Raw genomic sequence first — 26,616 nt, 5'->3', positions numbered from 1 at the left:
TTTTGTTAATAGTAATTGTTATGCCGATAAACAAACATGACAGCCAATTGCACAGAACAAACAGGAAAGAATCTGTATGTATGGGTGCTTTTAGTAGATTTGTGGCACAGAATGGCCAGGCAATGACCATCCCCAACAGGACTTACCACCTATCTTTGACATTCAATGGCATTACCTTCATCAAGTCCCCCATTATCAATATCCTAGGAGTCAGTGCATAAATACTATGGCTACAAGAGCAGGTAAGAGTCTAGGTATCCTGCAGCAAGTTGCTCACCTCCTGATACCCCAGGAAATTTCCACCATTCACAATGGACAGGTCAGGAGTTTGACGGAATACTCTGCACTCACCTGGATGAGTGCAGCACAAACTAGCAGGAAACTTGACACCATTCTGACACCAAGCAGTCAACTTGATTGGCACCCCATCACACTCAACATTCATCTCTTCCACCACTGGCAATAGTGTGTATGATTTACAAAATGCATTTCAGTTGCTCATCTAGACTACCTCCAACTGCACCTTCCAAACCTTCAACCTCTACCATCAAGAAGGACAAGGACAGGAGTTTATTAGAAGCACCATCACCATCCTGACCTAGAAATATATCGCCAGTCCTTCATCATCTGTGGGTCTAAATCCTGGAACTCACTAGCGAACAGCACGGTGGGAGGATCTTCACCAGAAGGACCACAGGGATAAGAATAATAAGATTTCTTTATTAGTCACGTGTACATCGAAACACACAGTGAGATGCATCTTTTGCGTAGTGTTCTGGGAGCAGCCCGCAAGTGTCGCCACACTTCCGGCACCAACATAGCACGCCCACAACTTCCTAACCCAGAAGACAACTTGACACCTTCTTCTCAACGGCAATAAATCTTGGCTTTGCCAAAGGCACCCTGAACCTGAAAATATTTAAGGAAAGGTAGAGGAAGAAACATTGGTCAGGATACCATGAGAACTCTGGTATGTCCTTGTGAAGTGACTTTTCTCTTCTACTCAGGCAGCTGCAGGTAATTTCCTTTAAATTTGCTACCTTTGCATCATTGCATCAATGTGCCAAAGTACAACCTCCCTGCATATAATCTTCTGAGGGGAGAACACAAGAGTCATAATGAAGCAATCCTCGCATTTCTCAGCCTAGCCAAGAGCAGGTGAGACCAATGTACCAATCAGTTAAAGTAGCAGAAATCCTCTAAATTTCTTGTTACATCCCATGTTATTTGTGTTTGCCTAATAGTCTTTTGTCTACCCATTGTTTGGAGAAATACTGTCAGGGAGGGTTTGACAGGTTCCTAATAGTCTTTTGTCTACCCATTGTTTGGAGAAATACTGTCAGGGAGGGTTTGACAGGTTCCTTTACACACTTGAGATCTAAGGAATTGAATGAAAGGTAATTGTCAATATACTGTGAGATGTTGCAAATGACTTTTATGAGTTTTAATCTGCTAAATGTAAAAGAAAGCCTATTGTTTTAAAAAAAATGGGTTTTCCATAGTGGTATCTTTAAATTATGCATGTGGATAGTACTTAATAAGATGCTGGCGTTCAATTATTAAGATTTATCCTTTGAGAAGAAGGAATATTGATTTTAATGGTCAGGTTAATTAAATATCCCTAAACTGTCAACATTGGTGGTGGTTTGCATGAATGAATTGGAAACTATCAGTTATCCCCAGTTCCATGTACACTCATTTTTATGGTAACCTCATGATAAACCTAAATGAGATGTTTTTTTCAATTCCGTTCAAACATCAATACTGGATTCCCAGTAGTTGGTGAGGAAAGTTGATTTTGGTTTTTATGTAATTACATTCTTTAGTTATGGACCAATATACCATTGCTTCACTCAAATCAATAACGTTTTTTGACCCAGTCACAATTTTGTTATGTAGCTGATGTCGCTTAAATAAAGAAAACATAGTATCCCCAGAAGTATACTAATATTCGCATGGGATTTCCAGGATTGTTGATCGAAAAAAATGTTTTGAGGTTTCCCTACATTTTGGCTGTGTTGTTCTTGGCAAACAAGATAATTTACATTTAAAAAATACCCAAGTCTAAAATGACAACCATTGACAACACAGTTCTTTGAACCATTTCAGTGAGATCTACCTATCACCTCTCAGCTTCTTACATCTCATCCCCCTTCCTCTACCCATCTACCTTCCCCCTCTTACCTGGACTCACCTAACACCAACCAGACTGTGTTCCTCCCCCTCCCCTGACCTTCTCATTCTGGCTTCTGCCCTCTTCCGTTCCAGTCCTGATGAAGGGTCTCGACCCAAAACGTCGACTGTTTATTTCCCTCCATGGATGCTGCCTGACCTGCTGAGTTCCTCCAGCATTTTGTGCGCATTGCTCCAGATTCCAGCATCTGCAGAATCTTTTGTGTCATAGGTTTGAAGTGCTAGCTTCTGCATTTATGGATAAATATCAGTTCAAGGTTTTAAAAAGAATGAATCACTAACCAATGCATTCTGCTTCTCCTAATGCCAATGATAAAACCATTGTTTGTTAGTTGCAAGTTAGTAACAGGTGTACAGCCCTAGATATAAACAAAATCTCTATTCCATGAGCTGTTAACTCTAGCTAGATTTCAGATCATTCTATCCAGCAGTTGAAGTGAGCTTTGAAAGCTTGGGTTTGATTTTTAACCACACATCCCCAGTATAAAAGGTAGGCATATCCCTCTCCACCATCAGTAGTATCTACACGAGGTGCTGCTTCAAGAAAGCAACATCCATCAAAGATCCCCACCATCCAGGCTATGCCATCTTCTCGCAACTACCATCGGGCAGGGGGTACAGAAGCCTGAAGTCCCACAGCACCAGGTTCAAGAACAGTTACTTCCCTTCAACCATTTGGTTCTTGAACCAACCGGCACAACCCTAATCACTACCTCAGTATAGCAACATTATGACCACTTTGCACTACAATAGACTTTGTTTTTGTTGTTCTAATTGCATTTTTTCTTGTAAAAATTGTGTATAATTTATGTTTATGTTTTTCTTGTGAATTCTGCTTATCTGATGCTATGTGCCTATGATGCTGCTGCAAATAAGATTTTCATTTCCTGTGCACACACATACTTGTGCACATGACAATAAACTCGACTTTGACTTTGTTTTGATAAGGAGATGAACTTTTCACTCCTTGGCCTTGGGGGTCAATTCACTCATAATGCAGCCCTGCTCACATCATTTAACTCCTGGACCTGTAAAAGTAACTGGATACGTAAGGGTTAATAATGTACAACTGTTATTGCTTCAACCATGGAGTGACTATAGTTATGACTGCAAGATTGCAGGTGCTTGGGAGTGCTTAAGGCATATCTTGTTTTGCTAAAAGTTTGCTGTAAGCAACTGCCCAAGTATGTGCAACTCTGCACGTAGGCATCTTTAGATTAAGTATAAAAGGAGGGACACAAACATGTAAATCTTTGAGTGGGGATCAGTGCAGAGCTCATGTTACACTTTCTCTGTATCCCTCACTCCCGCTAGTGTTAAATAATAAAGTGCTTATTGTATGCTCCTTGGTTCTTCTGCTGCTCTCTTTATTACAGCACGGACTGACTTCCACAGACCTTGATGCCTGAGCAGCAGAGTAACTTATCTAAAGCACTTACTAACTCTAAACAGGAACAAATGAAGTCTGGAATGGACGGCATGAAAGGGGTTGGAAACAGATACAATGGTTTTCAAAGGGGGAATAAGAATAATAATTGAAGAGAAAAACTTGCATGATATTGGGGAAAGGCAGGGAAGTGGGACTAATAGAATCATTCATTCAAAGACCTTCCAAAGGCCGAATGGTCTTTTCTTTTATCATTCTATGATTACATACTGTTAACCTGTTGGAACATTAATACATTTAAGAATAGGAAGGAGGGGTTCAAGACATTGCTGGATTCGACTGTTTATATAGTTTTTTTAAAACATGTATAGTGTTTAATACACCTCAAGTGGCTGCACAGGGAATGGCCGCTTACTGGGTTATTGGTTCGTCCATCAGGTGAATATGTGTTGTTTCATTGGTTGGTTTTGGCCACAGGTATCTAATAGGTTTCCTGATTGGACTATTGTTAGCTAAGGAGTACCTCTTATCTCAGGTATAAAAGGTGTAGTTTTTTTGTTAATCTCTCTCTTGCTCTCTTCCCCCTGGCCATAGCTCATTTTAGTTCCTTTTGTCTCGGCTCATCTCCTAGTAGTAAAGCTAGTACCATGTGCTCTGTGACTTTCTTTGTTTTAAACTTTTCCAAAAAAACTTTGTGAAACACCAAGTTGCTTTCATCTCATTCCTGGACTCCTGAAAGAACCTGCGGATTTGAAAATAACTGGATCCGACAACATTTTCCACTCCTCAATATGAAGTTAAGGAGCCTCGGATAACGACAATAGCAACAGCCAGCGCTCTGCTATCGTAGCCCAGGGACTCATGTGTTGGGACATTGATACTGCTGCCCTTAGTGAGGCATGACGGGCAGGAGATAGCCAGTTCAAAGGTCAAGACGAGAACAACCCAGAAGAAGTATCTTGGCTTCATGGGGTGCCTTTTACCATAAGAAAGAGCCGTTTTGTTATCTCAGTGACTCCCTAGTAGGATAAACAAGTATCTCACGAGCCTCCAGCACATTCTAGTGCAGATCCAGAATGCTAGATTCATCAGTGTGTGCACGCCAACCTTGAGACCTTCATTTGATATTTAAGTAGTCCCTAGTTTCAGTTTGTTTTTTAATTAATTAATCAATAGCATTCTTATTTAAAGTCAAAGTCGAGTTTACTGTCATCTGCACAAGTACATGTGTGCACAGGTGCAATGAAAGACTCACTTGCTGCAGCATCACAGGCACATAGCATCAGATAAGCAGCATTCACAAGAAAAACATAAATTATACACAATTTTTTATAAGAAAGCACAATTAAAACAAAAAAATGAAGTCCTTCCATTTTAGTGCAAAGTTTTATAAATGGAATGATAGTTTTATGCAGCATAATTTGATGAGCCATTTTCAAGAGATTTCACTGAATAGACTGCAGCTTATTCTGCAGGATCGTATACATTAACTGGAGTTTACTGTCATATGCACAAGTACATGTGTGCACAGGTGCAGTGAAAAAAACTTTCCTGCAGCAGCATCACAGGCATGTTGCATTAGAGACACGACATTCGCAAGAAAAACGTTCACAAGAAAGGGCAAAGGGAAGGAAAATGAAGAAAGATCAGATTGGACATGATCTTATTGCATGGTGGCTCAGCTTGGGCCGGGGCACATGGTCCGCTCCTGCTGCTTTGTTAGGTTTTTACGATACTTTTTCCAATCATCAAGCTGCTTGATTGGCACAATAAAGCTGTTGATTTGGAGCAGTGCTTCCCATCTGTTTGAAAGTCCCATCCATTTATTCACTCTTTGTAATATGCATGCATCTCTTCCCTTCCCTCTCTCTGAAAATGCCTGATGCTGTGGCTGCTCCTGTAAGGATTAGGGCTGTCCCGGAGATTTCCTTCTCCTCGGACAGCTCGCATGCCAGAGATATTTCTACTCATTTTGTGAGCTAACTAAATTACCTCGATATTATTAAAGCCTCATGAACTCCTGAAATCTGGATCCCTACAATTAACCCTCTCTGCCTGACAGCAACTCAAGTTGGAAACTGCTGATTTAGAGGAATATGTTTAACATTAAATAGTCAGTATTTCTAAAGAAGCCAAATAATAACTCCTGCCATTGCCAGATCTGTGGTACTTAATATCTTCAGTAACTGGCAGATCTGTTTCATTTTTATTGTGTGGCTGTCAACAAATACAGCAGTTACCTTAACAATATAAACATTTTAACCAGAGTTTGTACTACTAATGGACAGATACTATAGCACATGATTACAGGAAGATAATTGTTAATCTGAAAGGTCACATGCTATCTGCAAGGACATAAGCACACTTTGAGAGCATAGTATTATAAAATACATAGCAGGGGACAAGGTCCACTGCAAACTTGCTTTGTGAAAGAGAAACCTGCAAATTTTGCAAGATTACAGAAGTGGTTATTACATGCCACTGTGGTTAGTTCATTGAATCTTGTTTAGAAGTCTCCTCAAAGCAAACATTTGACAATTATATTTTGTTTTTTTATTACTTCAGTTTTATTACATTGTGATATTTTTGGATTTTCTTAAATAACTACAGTAATTATACTTCAAAAAGCAAGGAGATATTGGACAACCTGATGCAACTTGTAAAAGCAGTTATTTGTGGTCTTCAGTGACTGTTCCTTAAAGTACTGAACACAGAATTCACGGCTACGAAGCATGAGACCATTGTCAACTTTAATATGGGCGCTGACATTAAGTTGTGAAGTGAGCATATCAGGCACAGAAATAAAAGGTCATACAGAATCAGAAATTTATGGTACAGGTGTTTCCCCCCCCCCCCCCCCCCCCCGTTAGAGGGGAGGGGGGTTGCATTCCTGGAAAATGGTCTGTCTGTATCGTGATTTTCAGTAATACAACACGGTGTTGTCTGCGCACGCATCAAGAATTGCAAGTGGAAATAAAATTATTTATTCTTTCACACAGGTTCTGTAAGAGCAAATTTTATCTGGTATCTCAAATGTTTGTGTAGTGATTTGTGAATTCTGTAAGGGTGTGTATCTGTCACCCAAACAGCCATAACACCTGTATAGGATGAACGCACAAAAAGCTGGAGGAACTCAGTAGGTGAGGCAGCATCTATGGAGGGAAGTGGACATTACGGGTCGAGACCTTTCATCAAGACTCATTTTGACCTGAAACGTCAACTATCCTTTTCCCTCCAGAGATGTTGCCTAACCCACTGAGTTACTCCAGCTTTTTGTGTTGCTCCAAATTTCCGGCACTTGCAGTCTCTTGTGTGTCCACCTGTGTAGGATGAGTCCACTTAGCTCATTGCGTCTGCGTAGGCCAGAAAACAGACATCCAGCCTAATCCCACTTGCAAGTTCTTTGCTTGTAATCTTGAACGTGAATTTGATATGTAGAAACTTAAAGGTGCTTAATTTCTCAAAATAAAGGGCTGCTGCCCCTTGCTAATTAGGACTGGTAAACTCTCTATAAATTACAACCAGGCCTGTGACACACCAGGAGATACGATTACAGAGTATAGAATGCTGCAAGAATGGTGAGAGAAGTTGAACTGGCTTGCAACCAGGAGTTGACGTGCAACCAGTTTCAGTGGAAATAAAGCAGGGAAGGAGAAGACATGGGTGGGAATGTTACCTCATGATAGGACAAAGCTTAAATGGGGAAATACCAAAGACAGGTCAGAAGGGAACTACAATTATCATGGGTGATTTAAATCAGGTAATGAATCAGGCAAAAATCAGGTGAAATAGACAGGCAAGTGTGCTGTGGAAGAGGAATTTATGGAGTGCATCAGGAATTGTTTCTTAGAGGATGGCATTACAGAATCCTCCTCGGAGCAGAGATAAAAACAAAATGCTGGAAACACTCAGCAGGTCAGTCAGTATCTGTGGAAAGAGAAACTAAGTCAACATTTCAGATCCAAGACCCTTTGTAACTTGTGGATCAATTCTTGGCTGTCAACTGGTTGTTATCTACATTAATGGCTTGGAGAAGGGCCTACACAGCATAAGGAACCCAAATTTGCCAAGGGCATAATCAGATTGAGTGAACAGGGGAACATTCGGAAATGTCATTTATTATGGGAAAGTGTGAGGTTATGTACTTCATTGGGAAGAATCAAAAGGCACCTTATTTTCTAAATAGACTGCCAATAAGTGCAGTACAGGAGGATCTAGATGCTCTTATGCATGAGGCATAAAGTTAGCAAGAGAGTGCAACAAGTAGTTGAGGCAATTTTCACACTGGCTTTTATTGCTGGGGGAGGGTGAAAAAAATACAGAATTTTACAGTTCTACAGTGCATTGGTGAGGCCTCATCTGGAGTACTGTGACATGAGAATCCACAGATGCTGATATCTAGAGCAATGAATACAAAACACTGTAGGAACTCAGCAGGTCAGGATAGCATCTATGGAGGGAAATAAACAGTCAACATTTCAGGAGTACTGTATACAATTTTAGTTCCCTTTGCTTAAGGATCTAGTAGCATTGGAAGCAGTCCAGAAGAAACAGATGTACCATTTGAAAGTTAAGAGTGCTTTTTTTAAAAAAAACTTACAACATCATCAGGGTAGATATTGAAATGTTTCCACTAGTTTGGAGAGTCTCACACATGGAGACATGGGGCAGTCATTTAAAACCAGAATGCACAATGAGTTTCTTTACAAGAGTGAGGCAGATCTCTGGAATTCCCTACCCTAGGGGTTGGGGGGGGGGGGGGTGATTTGTGAAGGCTAGATCACTGGAAGCACAAAGAGATAGATACGCTTCTGAATAATCAGGCAAGAGGCACAGAAGAGTTGAGGCAGATCAGCCATGATAATCAATGATGGGGCAAGCTGGAGAGGCCAAGTGACCTGCTTCAGCACCCATTTTCTTGGGATTTCCTCAGGCAGACACCTTCTAGCCAGGGTGGGGTGGGGGGAAAGAGTTAGGGACACATCCCACCTCCACCCAGCTGCCCCCCCCCAAAGAGCATTACCCCTCAGGGGGGGTGTGGAATAGCTCATAGCTCATAGCTCATAGCTCATAGCTCATAGCTCATAGCTCATAGCTCATAGCTCATAGCTCATAGCTCATAGCTCATAGCTCATAGCTCATAGCTCATAGCTCATAGCTCATAGCTCATAGCTCATAGCTCATAGCTCATAGCTCATAGCTCAGACACCTCTACCTCCCTGCAGTCCTCTGGGCCCTTTATATAGCGAGCCCTCCCAGACGGCCCCGCCCCTTCCACAGAGCCACGCCCCTCTCCATGCCCTGCCCTTCACGTGGCCCCGCCCCCTCCCTCCTGGCGCCGGTTTTTTTTCCTCTCCCTGCCCCGCCACGTCGCAGAGCACGTGACCTCCTCCCCGGAGGAGGCGGGGGTTACCCGCCCCCCCCCCCCAGCGCTGTAACGCTGCCATTCACAAAAAGACCCGGAGCGCCGCCGCGGTTTGCTGACCGTCCGGGATGTGCCCCGGGAGCCGTCCGGGTTGGACGGAGGTGGGGAGCGGCGCGCTGTGGTGAGTCTTCCCCACCCCGCCCCCCGGTGGGCAGCCGGGCGCTGCTGCCTCCCCGGCTGCAACTTTGCTCCAACTCTCCCGGAACTTTTGCGTGTGAGTCTGCTTCCTTCCACGGGGCGGGGGTGCTGCTCTCCGGCTCCGGTGCACCGTCTGCGCCCTCGCATCACCCGCTATGCAGCCTCCTGTCACTGTAGGTGTGGGGTTTTGATGGTGTTGATGTGAGGAAAGGGCTGCTGCTGATGGTGGTGTGGGTGGGGGTTACTGCTGCTACTGCTGGTGTAGGGGGCTGCTGGTGCGGGTGGTGGGGTGCTGGCTGTGCGGGGAGGGGGCTGGCGGTGGTGATGCGGAAGATGCTGGTGTTGATACAGGAGCTGCTGGTGGAGCTGGTCCGGGATCCACATTGCGTTCCATTTCCTGTTGTAGGATTGCAAGCCTTTGCACAATATCATAACACTGGCTCCTCTCTGACCTCTTCTCGGTTACAGTTCACCCCACCTCCACCACCCCCTATCGTTCCCCTTTAAAAGTCTTCTCTTCCCCCCCACCCCACCTCGAATCTTCTCCCGTCCCTTCGGTATTGTACCCTTTTCCAATGTGGGTAAAGGGGTTCTCTCTGGACAGACAACAAACTGCAGACGCTGGAATCTGAAGCAACAAACAATCTGCTGGAGGAACTCAGCGGGCCGAGCAGCGTCTGTGGGAGGGAAATGGACAGTTGGAAGACCCGGCATCGGGTTTCTTTCCACTCTCCGGGGTCTTCGATCTGAAACGTGACCCGTTTCTTGCTCCACAAATGCTGCCTGGCCTGTGTTTTCTTCCCCCCACTAACATTCTCTGCTTTTGCCTCAATTCTCTCTTTCTAGCGCCCTTTATAGATATTGTATGGTTTCTCTCTTGTCCGATCTCTCTCCCTCACTCCCACCTTTTTCCTCATGTCTGGGTCTCCACAAAGTTTTACACTGAAGCAGTCCAACTAATTTGTTTCGCATTTCGAGATGGTATTTGGCATTGCTTTATAATGTTACCGCACGATATTAGACGGGGCAGTTACTGAGTGTAAATCAAAAATTTAAAAAAAACTGAAAATGCCAGAAATCTAAAATGCTGGAAATACTCGTTAGGAGAAACGGCAGCTGTGGTAAGAGAAGCAGTTACTGAGTATGCACCCTCCCTGGGATTTGCAGTGTAAATCACCTTTCTACCAAGCCGGCTCTTGCTCTTCGCGCCTCGCCTTAAACATGAACACACCCCTCGGAGACACGTCAATGCAAGAGGGAGATGTCCACCGTCAGATATCCGCAGAGTATCCGGAATGCCTTCTAGTTGATCCTCGGCTAATACGCGTGCATAAAGTCGGATAAAATCATTATTGGGAAGGTTTTTTTCCCTCCACCGAAGATGCATAATTAAGTGAAGTTTCTTCACCCATTGGAAGAATAAGTTCTCTTCCCAGCACAAAAAAAAGAACCTCAACTTGTTTGTTTCATTCCGTTTCTACGCATCGGCGCCAGGTTTGAGTTTTCACGTGGTCACTTTGGCCTCTCTTTTCATTTGCAGACCTATAATCCAGAGAGAAACCCAATGTTTATCAAATAATTGCAGTTTTAGATTTGTGTCGGCTCGGATATCCTTGAAGATTAGGGTGGGAGGTTGCAGGTCTACGTGCCGACACGGCCAGTGTTAGGTTTTCGAGAGAAGGCATTTTAACCACAGAAAAGGAAGTTAACTTGCACTGCTATTGTGCAAGTACCATTACTGTTGATTTAGGACTTGTTACGGGTCAGAGCTGTTGCCATTTTAAAATTTCACTTTTAAAGAGACAAGAATTTGGCTCTAAGATCGACTTGCACCGTCTCTTCCATTGGTTCCTTGAGGCATTTGGTGGATCATGTTTTCCAGATAAAGAATTTTCGTGCATACAGTGCTCTATTGTGTTCTGAGGATGGCCTTCAGCAGTTACATCTGAGAAAATATTTTTTTCCAAATGCAGCTATTGTCAGGCTGGTGTTATGCAAGAACAGTGTGGATACAGTGCTACCCTGCAAATGATGTTTCAAAACAAACGTTGAAACATTGAGCAGGTCAGGAAGCATCTGTGGGTGGGAGTTGATCTCAGGTCAGTGGCTGTTCATCATAACTGGAAAATGTTAAGGATATGTTTTTTTAAGTAAAAACAGATGCTTTTTACTCGAAAGGAGGCAAGGGCATTTGAGAATGTATCCATGGAAAGGAAAATGTGATGGGCAAAATGCAGGGGAACTACCTATTGGATGATGTCATGCGTTACAGGACTGCTGTAGAGTCGATGGAGAAGGTGCAGAAGAGGTTCACCAGGATGCTGCCTAGATTAGAGGGTATGGGCTATAATGAGGGGTTGGACAGACTTGGGTCATTTTCCCTCTGGAGTGTCAGAAGCTGAGGGGGAGTTCTGATTATAACATTGAGAGGCATAGATAGACTAGACAATCTTTTTCCCAGGGTGGAGATGTCAAATACTAGAGGACGTGCATTTAAGGTGGGGGGGGGGGGAGGAGAAGTTTAAAGATGTGCGGGGGCAAGTTTTTTTTACACGGAAAGTGGTGGGTGCCTGGAACAGGCTGACAGGGATAATGGAGGAAGCAAGTATGACAGTTGCATTTAAGAGGCTGTTAGACACATGAATATGCAGGGCATGGAGGGATATGGATCATGTACAGGCAGAAGAGGTTTAATTCGGCATCGTGTTTGGCACAGCCATCTTGGGCCGAAGGGCCTTTTTCTGTGCTGTGCTGTTGTGTGTTCTATCTATTGCATCTACCTGCAGTGGCAGATGGAGCTTGAACATTAACACACATAATGCTGCATTTGAGCATTGCTTTAGATCATGTGCCTAGATCATGGATTGTTAGTTGAAGTGACAATCTTACTAAATAGCCAACTGAACCGAGCTTGCTATCCACTCCTGAAACAGTTTCAGTCAGTTTATATACTTCTGACAATTCTATTCCTGTATTCAATTACAGCTACTTTGAGATGCATTTTCATTGCAAAAATATTTTGTGATGAAATCCAGCCTTAAGCCTGCTGAAGTAATCATAATAGCAAGGCCGATTGTTTGCTTGGGGACACGAGATGACAGATGCCGGAATCTGGAGTGAAGAACAAATGGCTGGAGGAACTCAGCGGGTCAGGCAGCATCTGTGGAGGGAAATGGACAGTTGATGTTTCGGGTCGAGGCCCTTCATCTGGACTTTGGTTGGGGGTTGGGCGGGAGGTGTGTGGAGGGAGAGGACTGATGGAGAAATGGGTGTTTGTTTATAATGCTTATCTGTGGGTGATCGCATAATAGACATGGAAGTTCTGCATGGCCAATCAACGTGGCAGTGTGGGAAGTGTGGCAGCAGTTTTGCATACAAGAAACTCCTACGAAAGCAACGTGATGTGACAAAGTGGTGACTCAGATGGACAGGGTGGTGAAGAAGGTGCGCGCTTGCCTTCATCGATCAGAGCACTGAGTACAAGAGTCAGGACATCATGTTACAACTGTACAAGACGTGAGTGAGACCACATTTGGAATACTGCGTGCAGTTCTGGTCGCCTTGGATGTCATTGAGCTGGAAAGGGTGCAGGAAAGATTCACAACTATGCTACTGGGACTGGTGGACTTGAGTTGTACGGAGAGATTGTTTTCCCCGCAGCATAGAAGGCTGAGAAGTGACCTTATTACGAGGTGTATGAAATCATGAGGGGCAGAGATAAGGTGAATGGTCAAAGTCTCTTTCCCAGGGTAGGGGAGTCTAAAACTAGAGGGCACAGGTTTAAGGGGAAAGGCATTAAAGGGGACCTGAGGGGTACATTTTTCACACAGAGGGTGGTGGGTATATGGAACGAGCTGCCAGAGGAAGCTGCCAGTGGGTACAGTTACAATGTTTAAAAGACATTTAGACAGTGGATGGGAAAGGTTTAGATAGATATGAGCCAAACACGGAAATGAGTCTTGTTTGGTTGGCATGGATGAGCTGGGCCGAAAGGGCTATATAACCCCTTCTGCGCTGTATGAAACATCCTTTAAAAGGTATTCCATCAGTGAAAAGTTTTGGAAGCAGCGGTAATAAAATGCTGTGCATATGTAAGTATTTTGTTTCCGAGCAGCAATCAGACTGAGCCTCCAGTCAGAATAAATGCTGTCAGTAATTTAAGTATTACAGAGTTTACATTTTTAAGTAACGTCAGAGAATTGTTATGGAATAGGAGGGAGGCCATGCAGTCTTTCGGGTCTGTATGGAAAGCAAATATATGGGGGAAAAATGGGCAAAATACAAAATTGGTTATTGTGTGGATTCTGTAAGAGGATCAAACATTAATATTTTTTAATACTTATTTTGAGAGGATATTTTGTGTGACCAGAGGGACCAGTGTTCACTGACCATTTCCGAGCCAGAGAGGTTGTTCAGTAACAGTGACCTTGTGAGCCGTTTTAAAACCTCAAGTGTACGCAATTCAGCAAGGGTTGGTGGTTTTTGCAGCAGTGCATAAAAAGTTGGTTTGTGCATGTCTGGCGGTTGAATACATTTTCAAAGACTGCAGCAGCAAATCGTAGTGATGAAGGCTACTGTTGATTGGACCTTTTGGTTTTCTGTTTACCTTTAGATGTATGGACACCAGCAAATGTTGTCACTTTAACTCAGTAAAGAAGGCAATTGCTGATGATTTTGCTATTATTAATATTCTAAATTTAAAACCAATATTTTCATCTAATACTATCCTAGTGGATTGTGAACAAGTGGCACCCTCTAATGGATATTTTAGTTTCTACAGTGGTCGGTGACACAAGAGTGGGCATGCATCAGAAATTTGGTACACTGAAGGTGTGGCTCAGGAAAAGCAATTTTAGAAAGTGTCAGTGTGATATGAGAAGATATGAGTCCTTTCAGCCTTTGTAGGAAATCTGTCCAGGCAACTGGGGTCCATGAAATTCAAGAGCGGCATCCAGCGAGAATGAAGGAAATGATACGAAGTTAATTGCAGTGGTTTAACACCTTGAGGACTATTTGTGCTTAATTTCAATGACAACAGACTGAAAGGAGCTATTTTCACCTGATGAAAATAGGCTCTGGGGGAATATGAAGAGGGTTAGAATTTTTAAAGTTTGGAGTGCTGGATTAAGACCCAATGTAGGTTAGCAAGCACAACAATCCTGATTGAGTAGTGGAGGCACAAGAGACTGCAGATGCTGGAATCTGGAGCAACACACAAGCTACTGGAGGAACTCAGCGGGTCAGGCAGCGTCTGTGGAAGGGAATGGACAGTCGATGTTTCGGGTCAGGAACTGATGAAGCCAGATGAAGGGTCTTGATCCAAAATGTCAACTGTCCATTCCCCTCCATAGATAATGATTGAATAACATTAACATTTCAGATTGATATTCTTAAGAATCAGAAGAGTTCAGAAACCAAACTTGCTTTAACTTGTAAAGAACAGGCAAGGTCATAGAGTCGTACAGGAATACAGCACAGAAACAGACCCTTTGGCCCAACTCGTCCATGCTGACCAAGGTGCCCATCTAAGGTAGTCCTGTTTGCCTGCTTTTGACCTGTATCCCTCTAAACCTTTCCTATCCATCAGGCAGGGGTTAGAGAACAAAACAAATAACTACGATGGGGTGGAGACCAAGCAAATCTAGATGACACTGGTATTGGTGTTGGCTAAATTGATGGTAAAGGGTTGCTAATTACAGCTGCTCTCTCTAGAAAAGGGGGAGATGTTTAAGAACAGGAGAAAGAAAGACATATTGGAACTGTGAGGTACAGAACATGGCAGAGATAGGAATCTGAAATTAAAGAATGCTTGACAAAAAAATCCAGGAGGTCTGGCAACATCTGTGGAGAGAGAGAGAAGCTGAGTTAATGTCACAAGTTGATTACCTTCTGTTGGAACTGGCTCGTTCTGACCTAAACTGGAGAAGCTAGTTACCAGCATCTTGAAAATACAAAGAAAATGCTTGAAAGACCCTGAAATAAAATAGACAATCATTATCTTGGAAGAAGTCATTTCTAAAGAAGTTTTAGGTATTCCATCTTCTGTCTACAAAATTAAATTAAGATTTAAGTATTAGTATTTTTATCTGTAGTGGGTACAGGGTGTAATGCACAGATCGTGAATTCAGCACAAATTCTTCAGGGAAATCACAAGATCTCCACGATGGTTGACTATGGCCGAGCTGCAGCCATCTGATGTCATGGTCCCATGATACCATATGCAGTGTTTATCTGTCAAGATAAAGGCCAACAAGCATTGGAGGCAGAGACAACACCACCCACGCCCCCACCCCCCCCAAACACACCCACCAAAGCCAGGACACTGCACTGGATATCGTACCTCCCTGGTATGTGTCATATGGAATTTATAACGTCAGACTACCCAAAACATACGTATGTTTGCAATGACTCTTTGCTGAACTAGAACTGTAAATACAGTTTGCACTTGAAAAGCAATTTGTACACTCTGGTATAGAATGACGCAGCAGGAAGTGAGGCCATTCAGCCCATGGTTTATGGTAGAACTTTGAACAGACTATCCAATTCCTCAATCCTGCCCTTCAATGGCATTATAAAATGTTACCCTTTCAGTTATTTATTTAATTCCCTTTTGAAAGTTGTTATTGAGTCTTTTGCCATTATTCTCTCTAGTTGTGCATTCTAGATTGGAGTAAAACCTAGATGTTGTTGATACTGAGAGTAGAACATTGCAAGTGTTGGAAATACTCCAGAGGTCAGGCAGTATTTGTGGAAAGAGAAACGGTTAATATCCCAGGTTGATATTTTTAAGAATCAGACAAGTTCAGAAACCAAACTTGCTTTAACTTGCAAAGAACGGGCAAGGTCATAGAGTCGTACAGGAATACAGCACGGAACCAGGCCCTTTGGCCCAACTCGTCCATGCTGACCAAGGTGCCCATCCAAGGTAGTCCCATTTACCTGCTTTTGACCCATATCCCTCTAAACCTTTCCTATTCATCAGGCAGGGGTTAGAGAATAAAAGGAATAACTATGATGGGGTGGAGACAAAGCAAATCCAGATGACACAGTGGTATTGTTGTTGGCTAAATTGATAGTAAAAGGCTGCTAATTGTAGCTGCTTTGTCTAGAAGAGGTGTAAATAAGGGGAGATGTTTAAGAACAGGAGAAAGAAAGACTTATTGGAACTGAGGCACAGAACATGGCAGAGATAGGCATCTGAAATAAGAGAATGCTTGGCAAAAAAAATCCAGCAGGTCTGGCAACATCTGTAGAGAGAGAGGGAAGCTGAGTTAATGTCATGTTAATTACCTTCTGTTGGAACTGGCTGGTTCTGACCCAACCTGGAGAAACTGGTTTTCAGCAATTTGAAAATACAAAGAAAATGCTTGAAGTACTCAGAAATAAAATAGACAATGTGGAAAGTACTCAGCAGGTCAGACAACATCACTGAAAAGAGAAACGTTAGTGTTTTGTGTCAGTGACCTTTGTCGTACATTCACTAATTTGATGTGCTCCTTTGAAAAACTTCTAAGCAATGACTTAGAAGAAGATGGATGTGCAGTTTTAAATAACAGCAGAACTGGGTGATTTAGATTTTTGAAGAGATAGTGTAATTAACTGATAACGATAAAAAGGACACCAAGACAAAGGAGATTCAGAGATGGAATAAACATTTATAGAATAACAGGGAGGAAGTTGTGGAAAATGTAGCACAAGCTTGGACTGCAAGGTGGAAAGATTTTGTGGACCCCCTAAGATTGTGGACCTTCTCCTGCTTCTCCTGTGGGGATCTTCACCCTAACTTTGGGCACATCACATCACTACCCATTTGTTCTAGTGAAGTCATCAGCCACGGTAGCGTAGCGGTTAGCATAACGTTATCACAGCGCCAGCGGCCCGGGTTCAATTCCGGACGCGGTCTGTAAGGAGTTTGTACGCTCTTCCCGTGTCTCCGTAAGTTTCCTCCGGCTGCTAAAGGCATACAGGTTAGGAAGTTGTGGGCATGCTATGTTGGTGCCGGAAGCGTGGTGACACTTGCGGGCTGCCCCCAGAACACTTTATGCAAGAGATGCATTTCACTTGTGTTTCGATGTACATGTGACTAATAAAGTTATTTTACTCTTACATGCCCTCTGAGAAAATGGTTGAAAAAAATTAAAATTATTGAAAGGCTATGAGGCTCAATAGATGCAAACTACATCAAATGTTAATCCTCAATTTTATGCACAGCTCCTTCAGACCAGTTAATTTCGAGAGGTAGCAAGCATGGATTGGCAGCAGAAGAGTAGAGTTGGAGATGTCAAGTGATGCCTGGGTCCTTTGGATGGACATGTGATTGGAAACTTGGGTCTGCCTTGAGTAATAAAGTTGCCGATAGTCTAGTTCAATCCAAGAATGTGGTCAGGGGAGAGAGTTATGGTCTGTGGATTCATTGTGTAATGTTCACCTGGATCTTCTGGGATTCGTGTCAGAAAACGCAACAGCGATGGAGGAAGGTGGTCACGTAGTACTAAGCGTCATCAAAGTATGTGCGGAATCAGCAAGGGACGTCAGCTTGGTGAGGAATGGAAGGCAGCCAAGGGTCGATCTTTGCTGAATCTTGGAGCTAAAGTTGAGCTGGAAAGAAAAACAATCACAACAAGGTTCTTGTCTGCATTTGGCACACAGGAGTGGAATTAGGCAAAGGCAACCTCGTAGAACAGGACAATGGAACAGCCTGTTGTGATTAACCATCAGTGCTTTCAGTGAATGGAGTGCCAGCAATGCATTTTTTTATGTCAATGGGTAGTTTTCATGAGATCATTAACTACTTAAATGAAGAGAACAATTGGGATGTTTGCTGCTAATGAAAATGATCCAAGCCCTGATTGATACAGTTCAGAAGGCATTGTCTTGAGAGTGATTTAAGAAAAGATCTTCGGAAAATGATATATCGTAATCTGTATTTTTGAGATTGAATTCTATTGCATCAATGTAATTAGTCGGTGATTAAAATAACTGGTTCACAAAAATGGCTAAAAAGTATTATTGAAAACTTACTTTTAAAAAACATGGATTTAAGTGTTGCTGTTGAAATAAGGTTAAAAAGAAAACAAAATGCTGTAAGTTCTTAAAAGATTAATGGAAATCTGTGGCTCGAATGGACAGATGTGCACTTTGGTTTTGGAATCAGAATCCTTCATGTTCGTTGTTGTGTACAGTTCTTGTTTGGTTGTTGTCATATTGCTATTTGTGGGAGCTTGCTTTGCATAAATTGGCTGCCTCAATTCCTACATTTTATGAAATACTGACTACACTTAAAATATTCATTGCAAGGTGCTTTGGGGTGAGATAATGAAAGGGCAAATGTAACTGACTTATTCTTACTCATGCCCTATTTATTTCTTGCCAGTTTAATTGTAAGTACTCTTGTCTCTGATATAGAAGTCCCACTCGTAAGCACGGATGTGTGTACTACATTGACAATTCAGTGCTGTACAGAGGCAGAGCTTTATCGGAAATGGCAGTGTACGCGGACTAAAGGCTGGAGGAAAATCTTGTAAAACAGGAGGTTCCAGTTGGCTCGTGGATTAAATGGAACTATAGCTCCAGTTTTCTGGCTGGCAAGGTGCTAGCAACATGCGATGAGTGTCAACATATTTACAGCAGTGTGAAAAAGGAGCAGCTTGTGTTTGGGATGGAAATCGTAGAACATTACAGCACAGTACAGGCCCTTCGGCCCACAATGTTGTGCTGACATTTTATCCTGCTCTAAGATCTATCTAACCCTTCCCTGTCACATAAGCCTTCCATTTTTGTCATTCATGTGGCTATCTAAGAGTCTCTTAAATGTTTCGAATGTATCTGCCTCCACCACCTCTGCAGGCAGTGCGTTCCACGCACCCACCATTCTCTGTAAAACAAAACTTACCTATGACATCCTCCCCACCCCCCATACCTTTCTCCAGTCACCTTAAAATTATGTCCCCTCGTATTAGCCACTAGAACACAGAGTTGCTGGGGTGATTTAATCATTTGCTGCTTTGGCAATTTTTTACCCAAATTATTTGTGCTTTGTGCCTCTCCTTCCCCCATTTGTTCCCTATGGTCTTTTTCTGATTATTCAATCACTATTTCTCCCACTTGCCTCTTTCCATTATTGTAGTCTTTAAAAAAAAAGTTGTTTGTAATATCTTCCTGCTGGAACAAAAAGGAACCACATTCTGGAAATGTTGGCTACCTTCTTTCAACAGATAAAGCTTGACCTGCAGTATCTTGTTTCTACAGCTTTCAAATTTTGCCTTTTAATTATCTATGTATGTAAAGTAATTTTTAACTAAAAGATTTAGTTTAAAATAAAGCCCTTTGCATACTTTGTCAGTAGATTTTGCATTGAGGTAATGAAGTGAACAATCATCGTACAGAAGAGGCTCAGGCACTACAAATCACGCGTGGTGCCTGAACCTTTTTTCTTTGTTTGCCTCCCCAACAGCCCCCTCCCCCGGAGTTAAAGTGTAAATCTTAAAAGAAAAACTCTTTTTACTTAGTCCTTGGTTTGATACTAGATCAAGATTGATTAATTTATGTATAACACTTCTGACCTTAGTCCTGATGCAAAAGAAATCTATTTTCCATGTGTAACTCCTTAAATTTTGTAGATCTAGCATCTTGAAAACACTGCCTTAGGTTGTTCCTGCATTACTGAATATTCCTAAAACCAATGAAGGAAAAGCATTACAAAGATTAGTGGCTTAATAGGATGTAAATTGCCCTAACTGTAGCAGTTAGGCAGGAGAATTGGGGTCGGAGAGTTGATGGATATGTGGGAGACAATAAGTGGGGGAATGAGGTTGATGCTCTGAAAGCTAGCATAGATTCAGTGGGCCGAATGGTCTCCTATGTAGTAAGAAACACGAGTAATGGTATGGAAAGGTCCTTTTGAATTGGAAATGTAAGTGGTCAACATCAAGAGTAACCAGAACTGTGATAAACGAGGTCAGTATATCTCGAAGAATATTTTGGAGAAGACAGCACAATTGGAATGGAGAGAAGATTGAAGTTTGTCCAACAGAAACGGTGTGCAAGTAAGGGAAACCATTCTGGAGTGAAGGCAAATATTTAAAGAGAAAATATGGCAAATGAGGATATAAAAATAAAAGCAAATTTATGTTGGATTTCTGGAATAAAAATTTAAATGCTGGAAGTACTCATGAATCAGAGAACAACCATGGAATGAAAAACACAAAATAAGTATTGATGAAAGGTCATTGACCTGAAATATTAACTTTCTCCAGATGCTGCCTGACATGCTGACTACTTACAGCACTTTCTGTTCTTATTTCTGAATTTTGGCATCATTAACCCCATTATGTATCATACTGCACAACTGCTCAAGGGTAAACTACTGTGGATGTACCAGAGCGCAGTACTGGGATGGGAGACTGCTGGTCCACATTGTTCTACAAAGTTTAGTTTCACTTAACCAGTGTATTGTTGGATAATGCGGAAATAATTTGAATATTTAAAACTTGTGACCGTGGAAACTATGAATTCATTACATCAAATTCAGTTAATATCTTACACCAGTACTGAAACCTTTTTTTTACCTGAAAGTTCTTAAATATTTAACTTGAATCCATTCTTAGACCAACAAATTGTCTAATACCTAATCCTATTTACTATGAGCCAACCTTTGAGGATTCAGTGGATGGCACAGCAGTGCAGCAGGTAGTGCTGCTCCCTCTGCTCCAGTGATACCAGTTTGATCCTTGCCTCTGGTGTTGTCTGCAGTTTGCATATTCTCCCTAAGAGTTCATGGGTTTTCTCCAGGAGGTTCCAGTTTCCTCCCAGACATCCTGCCTATTAGGTTAATTGGCTACTGTGCCTTGCCTTTAGTGTGCTGGTATTAGCAAGGGAAACAAATGGGCATATGAGAGAGGATGGGTTGTAGTGAAATAAGTGGTGTTGGGGTGGGGAGTGAATGGGATTTCTCTGAGAGCCAGCATAGTTTTGATGGACTGAATGATCTCCTATGTCATGAGGAAATTGTGAGAGCGATGAGCTGTATGGTAGGTTTGATTTTATTGTTTGTGTGATTGGGTCAGACTTCAAGCCCTGCCTACACTGGAGCTTCCTTGTTGCGTTCATTGCCTTAATGATAGATACAAGATATGGTGGGACATCTGTCATGTAGAAGCAGCAGGTAGGCTTAACTTGCATATCACCAATAGCCTACTGGTATGTTCTCTTGGAGGTAACTTCTCTTTATCGGAGTTCTTCGTGGTAACTCCATGACCATCAAGGGCACAGGTGTGTCAGGATTGATTGAATGGAACAAATGTTTTTGTTATAGTTGGATATTGACCAGAGGCAGGGTCTTCACTGCAGACATGGTTGAGCATGCACTTTCTTGTTCCACATTGGTTAAGAGATAATTGAACATCCACTTTGGAATTGTACATTCCCTCCAAATATGTATAAAAACAGTATATTTTGTCCAACCAGAGAAAGTGTTGGACCACACCTGTTAGGTGATCTTGCCCCTCTCCCTCAGGCAGATGAAAGATTGATCAATACAGTACTTATCTGGCTGACCTTCAGTACAGTCTTGTGAGATTGATTCTAATGCTCCACAGCACCAGGTAATAGTTATGTGCAGTGGCTGAATTCTGATTATGTATCTGAAGCAAAATTAAATTGTTAAACATCCTTAATGAATTCTAGGTTAACCCCAGATTGATTCTGAATTGTATGGAGTATGTGGTGAAGTGGTTTGCAAGTTATTCTGTGAATACGCTTTTATTCTAGGGATACAAGTGAAAGAATTTCCATTGTTATTTTGATGTCTTGCCTTACTTTATTTTTTAAAAAAGCTTCAAAATTTGTCGCAGTGTTGACTTAACCTACACTTCAAACAGTTGGAAATTATTAACCACTAGATTTTTTTTGGCATTTATAGCATTTAATTGAACTGACCTTACATGTACAACTTTGAAAGCTACTATTGACTTATGAAGTCAACAATAATAACAGGAACCCAAATAGCTGTCTTTTCAGAGTGCAAAATACCTCTATATACTTGACAGGGTATTATCATGGTTTGATGCCTAGCCACATTTGGGGTAGATTTTGAAAGTTTTTTGGGATTCTCTTAAAATAGGTAGGAGAGCTCAACAGAAAGATTCAGGGAGGGAATTTCAGAGCTTGGGAACTTAGCACTGCAACTCAAGGTGAAGGAATTAAAATATAGGGTGATCAAGAGTCCAGAATTTGAGGAGTGCTAAAATCGATGGGATAAGATAGGGGATGGAGAGATTTGGAAACCAGGAAAAGAATTATAAAATCTAGGTGCTGCTTAACCAGGATCCAGTTGAGGTCAGTAAGATGGGGTTGAAGGGTGATTGGAGTACGTTGGAACTTTGGGAGGGATAACATTTAATGTGACGTGGTTTCTGTATTTGTAAAAAAAAACGCATCACGGAAAGTAAAGCTTAAATACTTAAAACAAAAAATTGTGAAAATACTTTAATTAGTGGTACTAATTCCTTTCTGTGAGCCTGTCACCTCCCCAACCACAGATTTAATGGCTTGGCGCCCTTTATAATCTGAGTAGTTGGACTGGGAAGATGCAGAGGGAATTCTGTTACTAAACTGGGTTCTTTTATTGCTTTTGTCATGGTTCTGACTTCATTAGTTTTATATTGAACAGTTGATTTAATCCCAATAATCAGTGTGCCAAATTTGGGAACCTTGGCATTCACCCTTGGGGTTTTTTATCCAAATTAACATTTGTGTTAAGTCAACTGTATATCCATTTCTGTGAAAGCAGACTTTATGAATATTGGCATCAACAAAAATGTTGAATTTAGACATCTTTCAAATGAAAATAACTTTGAAATAACTTCCAACAATGAATGCCTTTTAAAATTCAATGAGTGGACTTCATTCTTTATAGGGTTTTGAGGTATTTGCAGAATTTGATGTGTATGTATGTGTGAGAGACGGAGAGCAAATAGGTTCTGAACTATAACCCTGGCAAGCATTTAAAGTTAAGCATGGTTTTATTTTTTTAGTGCTGAAGGAGTAAAATCTATTGAGCAAAAATTAAGTCTGGTGGAAACAATCAAAATTATATTCTCTGCTTTGTAACTGCTAAAGTCAAAGCTGATTTCATAAGTCATTATATATCTAGATTGCATTATCGTAAATTTGTAAATTGCTTGTTGGTACATGATTGAAACACAGTAGTTAGATTAATAGAGATTAGTAGATAAAAATGTTTGCCATCTCTGATGGCTGCTCTTCAAAGAGGTGTACTTGGCAGTTGGTTATTGGCTGATGCTGCAGTGATTGTCACGAGTTTGTTTCCTTTGCCAAACAGACAACACACAGCACCCAAGACTTTCCATTTGTTATTGCTTCAGCTGCAGTGCGCACAGGATGTAGGTCGAGTCCCCTAAAAGTTTCTAATGAACTGATGTTTGTACGTAACTTCATTTGTGGAATTAATGATGGACCATGTCAGTCGAGAACTATAATGGTATGTGTAACATATTTTAATTACTTGTGCTGTTGTGACAACCTTTTAATATGCAGTAGTTAATAGCTTAGAGATTCTTATGCAGCAACATGTTTATCAATGATTGTTATAAACAGGGAAGATCAATGTATCTAAACACCAGGAATTCTTAAATAGTTCCAAGATTTAAGTAGGTCGTGCATTTATTTGATTACAGGTTCAAGCTCTATGTTATATACTGGAGTGTTTTTCTAATGAGCGATATTATTGTGTATTCTGAAACTAGGCTAGAATCTATTGCGTAGGAGGAGAAACCTTTGCACATGACTTAATGTTGTATGCTAATGATCAATATACATGCTATAATTAAGTGCCTTTGTAGTTGGAAGTCAATGCTAATGTTACTAATTGTAATGAATCATCTTGAATTCTTGAATATACTTGTGAATTCTTCATAAATGGATTCCGGTATATTCAATAAATTCCACAATTGTTTCTCTTGATGCAACTTAAAACCATCGATCTTTCCAAGCGGATAGTCAAGTGGTAATGGGATACATGCGATGTGTTGGTCAATTTCTTCTATTGTGAAAGGGTATTGTAGTGAGTCTGTGAAAATCTTTGGGTGTAAATCTGCCACCTACTGGTAGTTTAAAATAGACGCTGAACGTTTTAAAATGCTTTACAGTATATCACAAAAAATCTTGAAGCACTTGAAGAAGCAAATAATTTATTCAAGGTGGTGAATCAGATTTGCAGTTTTGGACCCTGAGCAGAGATCAGGAGTTTGTACGTTCTCCAGTGTCTGCGTGGGTTTCCTCCGGGTGCTCCGGTTTCCTCCCACATTCTAAAAAAGACGTACGGGTAGGTTAATATGGGGTTAAAATGGGCGGCGTGGACTCGTTGGGCCGGAAGGGCCTGTTACCACGCTGTAAATAAAATTTAGTTTCTGTAACTTGTTTAAGATTGTTTCTCTGTAATTTTTAGGATTTGCAAATATCCTAACTCAAATTTTTTTCAATACGATTTCTATTTTGTGATAATTGTTTTTGGATCCAATCTTTGCTTTGCATCTTTATTTAGTGTTTTGCAGATTTGAGTTGATATTGCCTCCATACAAGTTCTTAATGTGCCTGAAATGTACTAGCACAAATAATTCCCTTCTTTTGTGCTTTAATTAAACTTGATTTTCAGTTGTGCATTGGACACCTGTCTACATAATACTAATTAGCTTTAATCAGGTTTAGAGGTCCATTAAGTGTGACATGAGTAACACATTCCTTTGAGGTATCAGCTGAGCAATTTGTGTTCAGTGGCATATATTCAGGTTGAAATATAACTGCTGCTTTGTCGCACACGAGTCCCTGTATTACAAAGTATTAGAATTTGGAGCTTTATAGTGAAATCTTTGTTAAGAAAATGTTGTCACACCTCATCGTGAATGTGAATTTTGGTGCAAGTATACAATGACTTTTCCAAAAATGGATATCTGAACACTTCTAAATATTTCACAGCTTGCAGTTTTGATTAGATCCCTCCAAATTGTGTGACTGTAATTATTCAACGAGCCTCTCAGAACATTGAATCAATAATTTCTGAGAATCAGCTTGTCTTGCATCTCTCATTTTCAGCATTTCTCTCTTCATTTCATTCTCTCCAGCCATTGTTTTTCGTCATTTGCTGCCCTTTACCTTTTGGTTGGCACCACCGCTCAGTCTTTGCTCTTTTCACCCCATCACTGATATTCCCTCTGTTCTTTGCTTTATTTCTAACTTTTACCGGTTCTGATGCAAGGTCTTCAGCTTGAAGCAATATCTGTTTTGTTTTTCCTCTCTAAATACACTTCTATATCTGCTGAATATTTCCAGCAAATTCTGCTTCTGTCTCTTTAATTCTTTGGTCCTGCAACACCTGACGTGAACTTGGCTGGTAATTGAAGTGCCATGACAACTGCGACAGAGAGTCTCATCGTTCATCAACTGGATCGATCAAACAAAACAAAGTGGAATCAGTCGATGGAGAGTATTTGGATTTCCAGAAGTCATTCAATAAACTTTCTCAGTATTGAGAGAGACTTTCTTCCACTCTGGGTTCTAAGATGACTGACGAGGTGGGAACTACGCACACTTAACACAAATGGGGCACATGTCTGACTATGTGAGCTGGTCTGTTCCTTCTGCCACATGCACATTGCACAGACTCGGATCCCCAAGCCATCCCAAGTGCTGCTGCTCCACTTAGCAGTAATGATCCTGTGATTCCCAAGCATTAGAGGGGATGTTGCATTTTTCGTTTGCCAAGGAGGATTTGAGGATATCCTTGAAATCCTTGCCTTTCTCTCTTCCTGTTTTGGAGTTTGGAAAAGAGCATCTGGAGTGCAGTCGCCAGAGGTTGGACATCTTTATCTTAATTCTGAAGATTGGCTCCACTCCTGTAAGAAGTTTGGAGGTGAGGTGTAGCATTTCAGCAAGAAAGATTTGGGTAATGTGTTGGCAGTGACCCAGCCTTCCTTCCTTGCTGATCTTCACTGAGATTGGCTGTTGCGGACACCTCATTTAGAATCATGGCTTGGATACTGTCATGAAGTAATTGCAGCCAAATTTGAATGTACTCCATGGTCCCTCCCCAGATTGAGTTAAAAGGCTTAGTGTCATCAAAAGCACTGTGGTATAGTGACAGGCCCTGCATTTCTCTTGGAAATGATGCATAGTGAAGATCATGTCAATTGTGCCTTGGATGGACAGAAGATATTCTTTGGCCACTGAGAGGAGGTAGTTGAGAACCCTAGCAATGACTTTCTCTGGGGCAGACAGCAGGGAAACTACTCTGTACTTACCACATCTGGATTTGTCACCTCTGAAGACTCCCTGAAGTTCATCATAATTGACACCTGTAAAGAAGAATCAGCACTGGTTTTACTAGAATGACCAGGAGACCCACAAGATATTCTAGGATTGGAAGCCCAACCATTTCTGAAGGCACTTGAAGGCAGAG

At 41.6% G+C, this 26,616-nt stretch overlaps 1 protein-coding gene across 9 annotated transcripts in view; it reads left to right on the top strand.

Annotated features, from left to right (window-relative positions):
- The window catches only part of c32h15orf39 (chromosome 32 C15orf39 homolog), a 65,778-nt gene that overhangs the window by 25,371 nt on the left and 13,791 nt on the right, over positions 1–26,616 (top strand). Inside the window, exon 3 of one of the 9 annotated variants that reach the window (XM_052042757.1) lies at positions 23,528–23,643. The exons of 4 other annotated variants lie outside the window; for them this stretch is intronic. The gene's annotated coding sequence lies outside the window, so the exon portion shown is untranslated. Of the gene's footprint in view, positions 1–8,974; positions 9,220–10,403; positions 10,638–23,517; positions 23,644–26,616 lie in introns of those variants that run through there. 4 more of the 9 variants (XM_052042762.1, XM_052042763.1, XM_052042764.1 and 1 more) reach the window with 4 other exon arrangements.

This window comes from Pristis pectinata, chromosome 32, assembly GCF_009764475.1.
Source record: "Pristis pectinata isolate sPriPec2 chromosome 32, sPriPec2.1.pri, whole genome shotgun sequence".
NCBI lineage: Eukaryota > Metazoa > Chordata > Chondrichthyes > Rhinopristiformes > Pristidae > Pristis > Pristis pectinata.
This window is presented reverse-complemented; position numbering and strand designations above follow the sequence as displayed.